Source organism: Aythya ferina, assembly GCF_964211825.1.
Source record: "Aythya ferina genome assembly, chromosome: 2".
In the NCBI taxonomy this organism is placed as follows: Eukaryota; Metazoa; Chordata; class Aves; order Anseriformes; family Anatidae; genus Aythya; species Aythya ferina.
In genome coordinates, this window is record NC_140297.1 from 58,561,615 (window position 1) to 58,571,747 (window position 10,133).

The 10,133-nt window shown below is 38.9% G+C and overlaps 1 long non-coding RNA gene across 1 annotated transcript in view; it reads left to right on the forward strand.

The window, feature by feature from the left end:
* LOC311431838 overlaps window positions 1-2,557 on the forward strand; it is a 157,155-nt gene extending 154,598 nt beyond the window's left edge. The window contains exons 5-7 of the long non-coding RNA XR_014689665.1: window positions 500-575; window positions 1,555-1,717; window positions 2,368-2,557. This is a non-coding gene — a long non-coding RNA (uncharacterized lncRNA). The remainder of the gene's footprint in view (window positions 1-499; window positions 576-1,554; window positions 1,718-2,367) is intronic.
* The last annotated feature ends 7,576 nt before the right edge of the window (window positions 2,558-10,133 follow it).

Below are 10,133 nucleotides of genomic sequence, written 5' to 3' on the forward strand. Positions count from 1 at the left end.
CACCTGCAATAACACCCAAATAGCGTAATCATAACTATTTATTAGGTTATAAGTGCATGGTTTTGGCCTTGTGCAAAAGCTTCCATGATGTCAACAGTGTTAACTGTTTTCTGTGTGGAATAAAATGTGAATTATAAAGTATAAATTCTAAAGTTTTGACAGTATAGAAAGAAAAATACCTTGATGAGAAAAGGTATTTCTTTTTCGCAGTTTATGTAGACCTAGAGATTCTCTGGGAACAGGAAGAAAAAAAGAACTAAAATTCCCTGGGACTTTAGTACAACCTTCTTTCCTGTTCGCTAATCTTCAGCTTTTACTTCTAACATTGATTGTGACAAAAGTGGTTTTCTCTTCAACAGAAATAACATTATTTTACTCCCTCTACATCAAAACTTCTAGTGTTTTTTAAGATGTACCTAGGAGTTCATCAACAGTCAGCTTGGGACCTTATTATGGCATTCATTGAGGAAAATAATAATTCAGATTTGTATTAACAAAGTTTTTTTCTAGAGTCTCCAAATTGGAAGGCATTTCCAGTATGTGGGAAGATCAAAATACCTTGGAGGAAGGACCATGTGAGTGGTTTTGAGAAGAAGGATAGTAGTAAAGGGATGAAACTTAAGACTAGAAAATGTTCATTTGGGGACTAATAACTAGGATTTTTGCTCCAGGCCAGTAGCTTGTGACTTGGCAACAACTGTGGAAAAAGGCTGATGGATATATGGCTACACCAGTAACATGTCATCCCAATTGCAGCAGTAAGGCATTTCCAGTAGAGATAGAGAACTCATAATAGCGTTGTGTAAGGTGTGAGCAAGAGCCAGCTAGAATTACTCCGTGTGTAGTTGTGTCGTCCCATATTAGGAAACATTAACTGAATCTAGAACAAGTTAAAAAAAAGAGCTCATAGGATGATCTGGGAGTGGCGCGTTTGATGGAAGAGATGAAAGTGGAGCGGACTGGCAAAGCAGAGTCTGGGAGTATGTAATTCTATGGGTAGGGAGGATAAAGAGCAGGTGGGGAAAGCACTATTTCAACATTATTCAGGTCAATGTCGGTACAAAAACAAGGGAATAGACCTGGCCACAAATATATCTGTATTAAAAATTAGAAGGTTTTCATGGAATCATAGAGTCATTAGGGTTGGAAAAGACCTCCCAGATCATCTGTTCCAACCATCCCACTAGCACCAATATTACCCACTAAACCATGTCCCTAAGCACCATGTCCAACCCTTCCTCAAACACCCCCAGGGATGGTGACTCCACCACCTCCCTGGGCAACCCCTTCCAATGCCTAAACACTCTTTCTGAGAATAATTTGTTCTTAATTTCCAACCTGTCAAATGTCATATGGCATTGAGTAACAGTTGTAAAAACAGAACATCTTGTGGAGTATTTGGAGGGGAAAAAAAAAAAAAAAAAAAGAATTTTTCCAGTACAGAATTTCACCACAGGCTAAATCCTTACATGGCTCAAACTGGGGTAGCTTCGTCTTAAGACAGTGGAGTTGTGCCAGTTTATTTCAGTGACAAATTCTGCCTATTTTTTCCAGACTTCTTGAAACAGAACTATGTGCAAGAACAACTCAAGACTGAAACAAGCTCTCTCTGATTGCCTGATAGTATTTGACAGAAGCGGATTGTCCTCCATAGACTGATTTTACTGCACTCCTGAATGCAAGAGCCTCAGCCACTTAATCCTTACCAAAGACACAGGTAAGAATTCTAGGTTGCTACCTTAAATTACCAGTGAATACACTATTAGATTAAATTCTCCTTACAACTGGAGCAAATACACACTCCACTTAGATACACATTTGCATTGCACCAAATGTCAGAATCCCTTTGTGGACCTATGTAGATGATGCGAAGGTAGGTAAATAATGAGCTGCTGCTTTTGCCATCCCTTTCAATCCAGTTGGTCCTGCTGACTTACTGCTGCACGTTGTTTGGCTGCCTCATGTTTGGTGGGATTTTACAGGTCTAACAAGCACAGACTGGGTCTCTAATAGCTATCACAAGAGTTTGTGACACTGGGGTTTTACAATCAGAGTGGTGAAGAACTAGAATGTCTTTCCTGCAGGAGTTTTTAGAGGCAAATAATATAGCTAGTTTTACAGTAAGTGTGGGACAAGTTCTGGGAAGCTTGGGAAGAGGTTCTGGAGGAAAAAAAAAAAAAAAGTAATTGCTTTTGTTTTGACAAGAATCAAAATGTTCTTAACATATTGTTGGTTGGTTGAGAACATAAGGTTTTGGACTTAATTGATCAGAAGCTCTCTTTCAGTCTGTTTTTGCATAAATATAAATATTTATTTGCATAATATTTATCTGTATAATATAAATATTATGTTTATGTAATTTCTCAGTACAGCACTGAGGTATTCACTCCTCATGGTCAAAGACATGGTCATAGAAAATTAGTTGTAAAAATGGAAGAGAAGAATGCTGAGACAAAAAGAATGCTACACTTCGAGGAGCTGCTCTTATGTTGTATTAAGAATTGGTTTATTGTTCCAGAAAATTTGGTATAATAAAATTTGGCCCTTCAAGCACAAATATATAACTCTTAATTTTTTCCTTCTCTATGATCTTACGTGGGAGACAACCTGACTGTCTCCCAAGGATTACAACAGCAGAATACTAAATGCTAAATTTAGGTAGCAACATTTTGATCCCACTCTTTCCTACGGTATTTCTGGTAGCCAAGTCAACCTAGTAACCTAAAAAGCATAAAGTACCCTTTCAAAGGTGCTTCTCTGTATTGCTCTTCAGCACATCCATTTTGGACACTCACAGGCCTCTTCCACTAGTATAAAGCATGGTGAAAGCCAATGTAACAGTGCCTGTAAGTTAGTCTCTGGTGTGGGAGTTGTAAGAGTGTGAAAGAAGTTGTTAAATACCTTCTTTCCCTCCCCGCACTTAATGGTCACTGAAATGTGCTTAAATTTTATTTTATTTTTTAAGCTGTTGCTGTTACGATAATATTTTATGAAGCCTTTTTTCTTTTTCTTTTCTCTAAACCTAAATTTTGGACCTATTCTAAATTAACAGTGTCCCTTTGACATTCATGGGATTTACAGGCATGCATGGAGGGAAAATACATCCTTTTGCTGGATTTGAGGCAGGAGGATCCCAGAGGCATATACTGTACTTCTGAATTTCCTTCTGCTTTTCATGACTGTAATTCTTGTGTCCTCTTTTGCATACATAATTGATTAATCTGTATTTTTAAAGGTTTAATACATTTCCTCTTTTTAATCTGGAGCCACATGATTTCATTTTCATTATACTCCCAAGGTCTCTGACTTCTGTTTTTGATTTGCCTGCCCTGTCATCTGTAGGAACAAATTAAAGAGAAAATAACACTTTTGGATTATTGGGATAAAGAGAGAATAATACAAGCAGCAAAGAAAAAAAGGGGAATTATATGGAAATTCAAAGATATAGACACGGATTCCCTGAAACAGGAGTGGGGAGATTTAAATTACACTTTGTTGTGCCAGTATCTCTCTTGAGCTGCAAGGGAAGAAAAAACATATTTCCACCAGTGCCCTGTGGCCACAGTTCCCACTGGGGACAGCTGAGTCCAGGATCTCACAGAATTCCCACTGATGGAGGTCAATCAACAAATTCTTCAGATTCTCTGGCTGTACCTCCCTACCTTTTTAAGGCTTAAGGGAAGATCCATTAAGAGACTTAAGGGCTTTTCAGGTACTTAAGTGTTTCCAGGCATGTGCTGATCTATGTAGACATTGTGGTGTCCTTTGCATCCTCCACTTTCACCCCTATGACACATTTGCAGGGAAGCATGACATTTTTGCCCTGGATCATGACCCACAAAGCCTCTCTAATCAGACTGCTCAACTTGCATATTGCATGGCTGAGCACCCCAAAGCTCTTTATGGAATATGCCTCTGGCAAATCCTGATATCCTTGGTATGGAGAAAATGCTGTTTTTGTGCCTTGACCCTCTCCTGGTGAATTCTTAGCCTGTGGGTTTCTGCTCTCGCAGATCACCATGAACCCAGGGTGAGTCTAGCTGGTTCAATAGACCTGGCCTAGTATTTTTCTAGGTTTCGTACCCCATTATCCAGACAAATGAAAATAAAAGGAATGAAGTGTGAGTGAAGAGAGATGGGGCGTTTTCTTCATCTTCTCATGAGTGTACTATGAGTCAGATTGCAGAGAATCAAATTCAACACTAGCCAAGATGCATTTTTACTTCTAACTCACAGTAATAATTAAAAGTGTAGATTTGCAGTGACATACAAGTTCCAGAAAATTGAAACAAAAATGCATTAACAGGACTATGTGTAGTCTCAATAGACATGTAACAATAGTGTTAAGTCATCGCAACAGGCTTAGGTGGCTGACTGTTTGAACTCTATACCCCATGCAAGCCTTGGACAGTCCTTCAGCCTGCATCTTTCCTCACGTCTTAAAACTGAGAGCAGCAGCCACTCCGAACTACTGCCCTGAGAAGCTCATCTGGCCAAAGGTGTAATGACCTCCTCCTTCCTCTCTTTTCCTGTTTACCTGCCCTCGGTCTCTGTGACTGGGCACTGAGCGATTGGGAATTAGCTCATTTCCTTCCCCCCTCTCCTTAAGGTTGCTTAATTATTATTTCTATTGTGTTTGCACCTTCCTTCTACCTTCTGAAAACATGCTGGTACAATTTTATGTGGGACATCATTAAACATACTGAATACACAATCTTCTTACCAGAACTGTAACTGTCCTCACTCAACAAATATCATACAAAAGCAAAATGTGATACCAGAACAGTGATGGTGGAAGAGGAGCTTCAAACATCTGTTTCCGGTGGGAATTTTAGCAGGGGACTAAGGAGGGTGACTGTGTGCTTGCCTAGTTTGTTAAGGTGCTGGTAGTCCTTTTTTTTTTTTTTTTTCCCTTTTATTTTGGCAATACCAAGTTGCAAACCTCTCTTATTGGTTGATATTTTGAGTGTGATTAGCAGTTCAAAGGATTGAGATGGCCAGGTGGTTAATTGGGATTGACTTGTCTCAACACAGGAGTGAGTCCTGCTTCCTGGCCCAAGGATGAATGAAATATTTTCCCTTTGGATCATTAAATGATGCATCAAGACAGGGCTGGGAGGAGGGAAGAGTTCCTATTTTCCTGATTCATGGAGGGAAACCTTTTGTTTTGCTTTGTTCCTTTCTCAGCCCCTGTTAAGCTCCCGGTCCTTCACCACTGTGGCCTCGCCTCTTCAGGTGAAAAGAGTGACATACCCAACCAATACCCAACCAATACTACTGGGTGAGAAGTGGTCATCCTCCCCTTCTGTTCCTGGTGCTGCTCATACATTCATCCAATGACTTCTAAAAGCAAACGTGTTGTAGTCATTGGTAGGTAAGCGGGGAGTAGGACATAGTATGATCTGGGATACCGAGGTGGCACACCAGCGTAAATGCATGTAGTGTGTCTGTCTTTATCTTATCTCCCTATCAAGGTGTGTGAAAGGAATTAATCAGTAATTTGTACTGTCAACAATGCTGTCTGGCCTGTTAGCCAAACTGCTGAGCTTGAGAAGAGAGACACTAACATAAATGGGCTTTGTATTATGCATCAAGCTCAAATAACGAAGACATTGGTGTTTTCCTAACATGGATCTATTTTAACTGTTCAGCTGCAAATACACTTGCTGCCTCCAAGGCAGTTTAAAATAGTTCCAAGAACTTCTTCACATTTCTCAAGCAGATTATCAAGTTACAAATATTACATCATCAACAAAAAGTCTCTTTGGCTGACCACTCTGCTAAACCCAGTCCTTTAGATTTTGCTACGTAGGCATTTCTGAGTGTCATGCATGCTCTGCTAGCTCATGTTCTCAGAGACTTTGTAATTCACCATTGCACAACTCGGGGGTTGAATCCTGGAGAAGTTCTTTTCAGTAGTTTTTCCCAAGTCCACCTAAGTGCGCCTGCTTCAGTGCTGGCATCCATCTGACTTTTGTGGTCTTCTGGAGGACAGCTGGTGTTTTTTGCTGGATATCTTCCATTTCTTTCTTATCTAAATGTTGAAGGAATATGATCCCAGCTTTGAAAGGAAAACAAATGATTGCTTAGTCACTTTGGAGGTGAGGGGGGGAAAGGGGGAGGATTCCCATCTTCTTTTGCCTGACTTGAGCTGTCATTAACAAAAGCGGATGCTAGTCTGATGATGATTAAGAAAAAGATTTTTTGAAGGCCAGGCTATAAGCTCCATGTGAAGTCACCATACATCCTCACACAGGCTAAAAACGAGCAGCTGTTTTTCTGCTGCATATGAAGAGGTTGAGGAGGGATGTGAGAGGAGTGTTGCACGCACTGCCCAGTTATTGGCCTCAGTAGGTCACCTCGTGTAGGTGCTGTCACCAATGGTTCCTGGGCAGACCAGCAGCATGGTATCATCCACCTGCAACAAAGGAGGCTCTTAGTAACAAAACTTCATAGGATGGTGGCATAACATTATTTTCCGTTCAAGACATGATACACCCTTAAATGTTTTGCACTGATCTCATTAATTCTCTATTACAATAATTCCTCTTGAGTTTGCACCCCTAAAAAGTTTGTCAAATATATATATATATTTTAATATGCTGTTCGCTGTTTTGATGATATGGGACTTGCTATAGGAAAAAAAAAAGGTGTCTTTATATACATATATTTTAAATTAACATGGGGAAGAAAATATTTTTGCAAGCAGATCAGCTTCAGAGTGGTTCCACCAGGCTCTATCCTCCTTTTAGAGACGAACCCCAGTTGATTTAGGGTGGGATGCTTTCCTTTCTTGGGGAAGTCACGCAAGATTCCTAAACTAAATTTGAAAAATGGTTTCTGTTGCATCTCACTATTTCCATTGGAAAGTTATCCTAATTGAATCAGTTTACCTTTTGAAACATTAATTCAATTAAAAAGGTCTAGTGTTGCCAACAAAACAGAAAAATGCTTTTTTAATGTACAGCGGAAATCAATTATCCAGTATCTGTGGATATAACTGAAAGAATATTATTATAGTTTTCATTTTGTTTTCTTGGGGGGAAGAAAGACTAATTGTTTTTTAAATGAAATGTTAAGTAGTGTAGTTTACCAAGAAGTATAACCACAGACTGGTTTGATGTGTGTTGCACAGCTGGAATTAGAAACACACACAAAAAGAAAAAAAAAAAAAAAAAAGAAAAGAAACCACAGAGCTATTAAGCTGAGACAGTAAAGTAACAGCGAAATTGGCCTGGCTTTTCTTTTTCCACTTAAAGATATTATTCACTTGGATAAACAGTATAGTCTTCACAAATAAATAAGCTTAAATTTTTAACAACAACAAAACAAAAATAAAGAAACAGAAGAAGGAAATACAAAAAAAAAAACCTAAACCAAACAAAAGAGCAAGAACATAGGGATCATTAAGTATGTGATTTCAAACAAAAATGCTGTTAATTAAGGGCAACGCCCAGCAGCAGGAATCTGGGAAAGAGGTTGAAACAAGAAACAAATATCATGTCCTTCAAGTTTAATTAATTTCTTTGGACAATATCCAAATATGCAGGGAAAAAAAAAAAAAGGAACATAAAATAGCCAAAGGAAGAAAAATATTAGAAGCAAGAGTTCCTGAAATTTGAAACAGCAACATTTACAGAAATGCAAAAACTAGTATGTGTTGTCCTCCTGAAAAGCTATAACTATAACATGAAAGGTTAAGAAAATGAAGTTAAAACTCTGCTGTGTTTAACCAAATGGGCTCGTTCAAAGTGTTTGTAGCAGCTGTGCCATGGCTGCTGCTGCTTCATGCGGCACAAAGGCATTTCATGGCAGAATACTCAGAAAAGTGGTTCCTTCTTGTAGAAAATACATGTTTCTCCCACGCATTTTAGTTGCCTGGGTCATCACTGTCTGCAGCCCTGACCATACCCCCAGCAAGGCTCTTCCCATCAGTTCAGCAATGCCCACAAGTCTGTTTGTAGCTGGAAATGGGACCAATGTAACCTGAGAGCAGCAGCACGGTGAAGTGCCCCTGGCAGAGCAAATCTCTGCCAGGTCTTATGGAAAAAAAACAAAGGCAAAATAAATGAGTCAAAGCAAAAGAATATGCATTACCTTCCCACTGCATTGGCTTTTATTTCTTTCTTTTCTTTCTTTCTTTCTTTCTTTCTTTCTTTCTTTCTTTCTTTCTTTCTTTCTTTCTTTCTTTCTTTCTTTCTTTCTTTCTTTCTTTCTTTCTTTCTTTCTTTCTTTCTTCCTCTCTCTCTCTCTCTCTCTCTCTCTCTCTTTCTCTCTTTCTGTTTCCAAATATCAGTCTTCCAGTTCTTCATGTATTAGCCTACATCTCCAACCCCAATTCATCCTACAGCTATATCGCATGAAAGTGAGCCAACCATGGGCTAATGTGTCTCTAACCTCCTTTTCTTTTTCTTTTTTTTTTTTTTTTTTTTTTTTAACATTTCCTGAGTTTTCCAACCAGATGTCCAGATGTCTGACTCCCTTCCACTCCTGTGCCTTCTCTCTTCCTTCCACCCTTAACACTTTCCATCACTCCCTAATGAATCCCTCCCATCACCAGGCAACTTCCCTATCTCTGCTTGGAGCTGAATTTCCTTGTCTGGCCCCAGCAGCCCTGTTACTCCCCACAAGGTTTTAAGAGCTTTTCCCACTGTGAGAGAAGAGGCAAAGCCTGACAGGGTAGTAAGCAGCCAAAGGTTGGAAAATAAATGGGTTCACACATTCCAGGTGTATCAGTGGTGCTGCAGACTCCAGGAGGAAGGAAAGGGACAGGTAGTGTGAACAGACACAGCAAACTTGTTTACGCCAAGCACTCATGGGACTGACAAAGATCAGTGTCTTAATGGAAGTGGGTTTTCTATAAACACTGAGTGGATTCCTACTGAGTGTCCTGTATGGATATTTTGGGCAGAATTGCATTATGCCTATTAAAATATTTATAAAAAGGCAAAAATCTTTTCAAAATACATCTTTTAAGGATGTAAAAAGAGTGGCTTGGATGATTATGGCACTGTATTCTGTTCTAATTGTGGGCAACCATCCCTTGGATAGATTAACTGCATAAATGTTGGCTGAATCTGCAAATAGCTCAGGACACAAAATGAGCAGCCAGCCTGGTCATCACCCCTCCGAGGTGCTCCCTGTCTCCTGTGGGACTTAAGGATACTCAGCTTTAAAGGATCATTTGACCAAAAACATTAAGTGCTGGTAATGAGGAAACATGAATGAAAATAGAATTGTCTTGCCCTTAAAAAAATCATAGCTTGATAGTTGCTCTGAAGAACATTAACCAGATTTTAAGTGTTTATTTGTATTTATTATTGTGCGGTCTAAGAGGGGAATTAAGCGTCTGAATAATGACGTGTTTACATTTTAAAGAACATCCTAACGGTCATATTCCTTCCTCTGCAGAAATGCTTGCAGACTTCTGAAGAAGATATTTGTTTATCTGTGTTGTTTATTGATCTACTGTCTGGCTAATACACCACTTGAGAAGATTCTGAGCCAAATGTACCGCTAATGTAAGCAGCGAATGCAATGACATCGAAATCGGTTGTGAGTCTGGCCCTCTGAGTTTACTCACGAAAAAACATTAACTTTACAATGACCGGTCAAAACATATACATTTATTTTAGTTCAAGCCTCTCACTGAAACCAGATTTACACTGAGATAATTTCAGTGAGTTCAGCAGAATTGCTCTGAATGTGCTCTAGGATGATGAAAACCAAGCATACCTGTTTTTAAAGAGTTCCTCCTAAACACCAACACGTCAGAGAATAAAAAAATGTTCTCTTTTTTTTTTTTTCTTTTTTTTTTTTTTTTTTTTCTGTTGTTTATGTTGGGAAGTGAAACTTGAGCAGCCTATTTATCCCAAAGTTCTCCTGGTTTGTACGTACTCATACAATTAGAGAAATTCAAAGTTCTGAGCTCTGTAAAGGAGAGATCAGGCTTTTTTGGTCAGATGACAAAGAAAATTTTAAAACTTGTTCACAAAGATTAAAGCTGATGCTCCCAAAGCCAGTTTGGTATTTAGATGTTTACCTTACACTAAAAATAACAAGATTTACTTGTCTAAATACTCTATCTTTGAAAAATTTAACTCTTCAAACACTTATAATTTTTTCCCTAAATC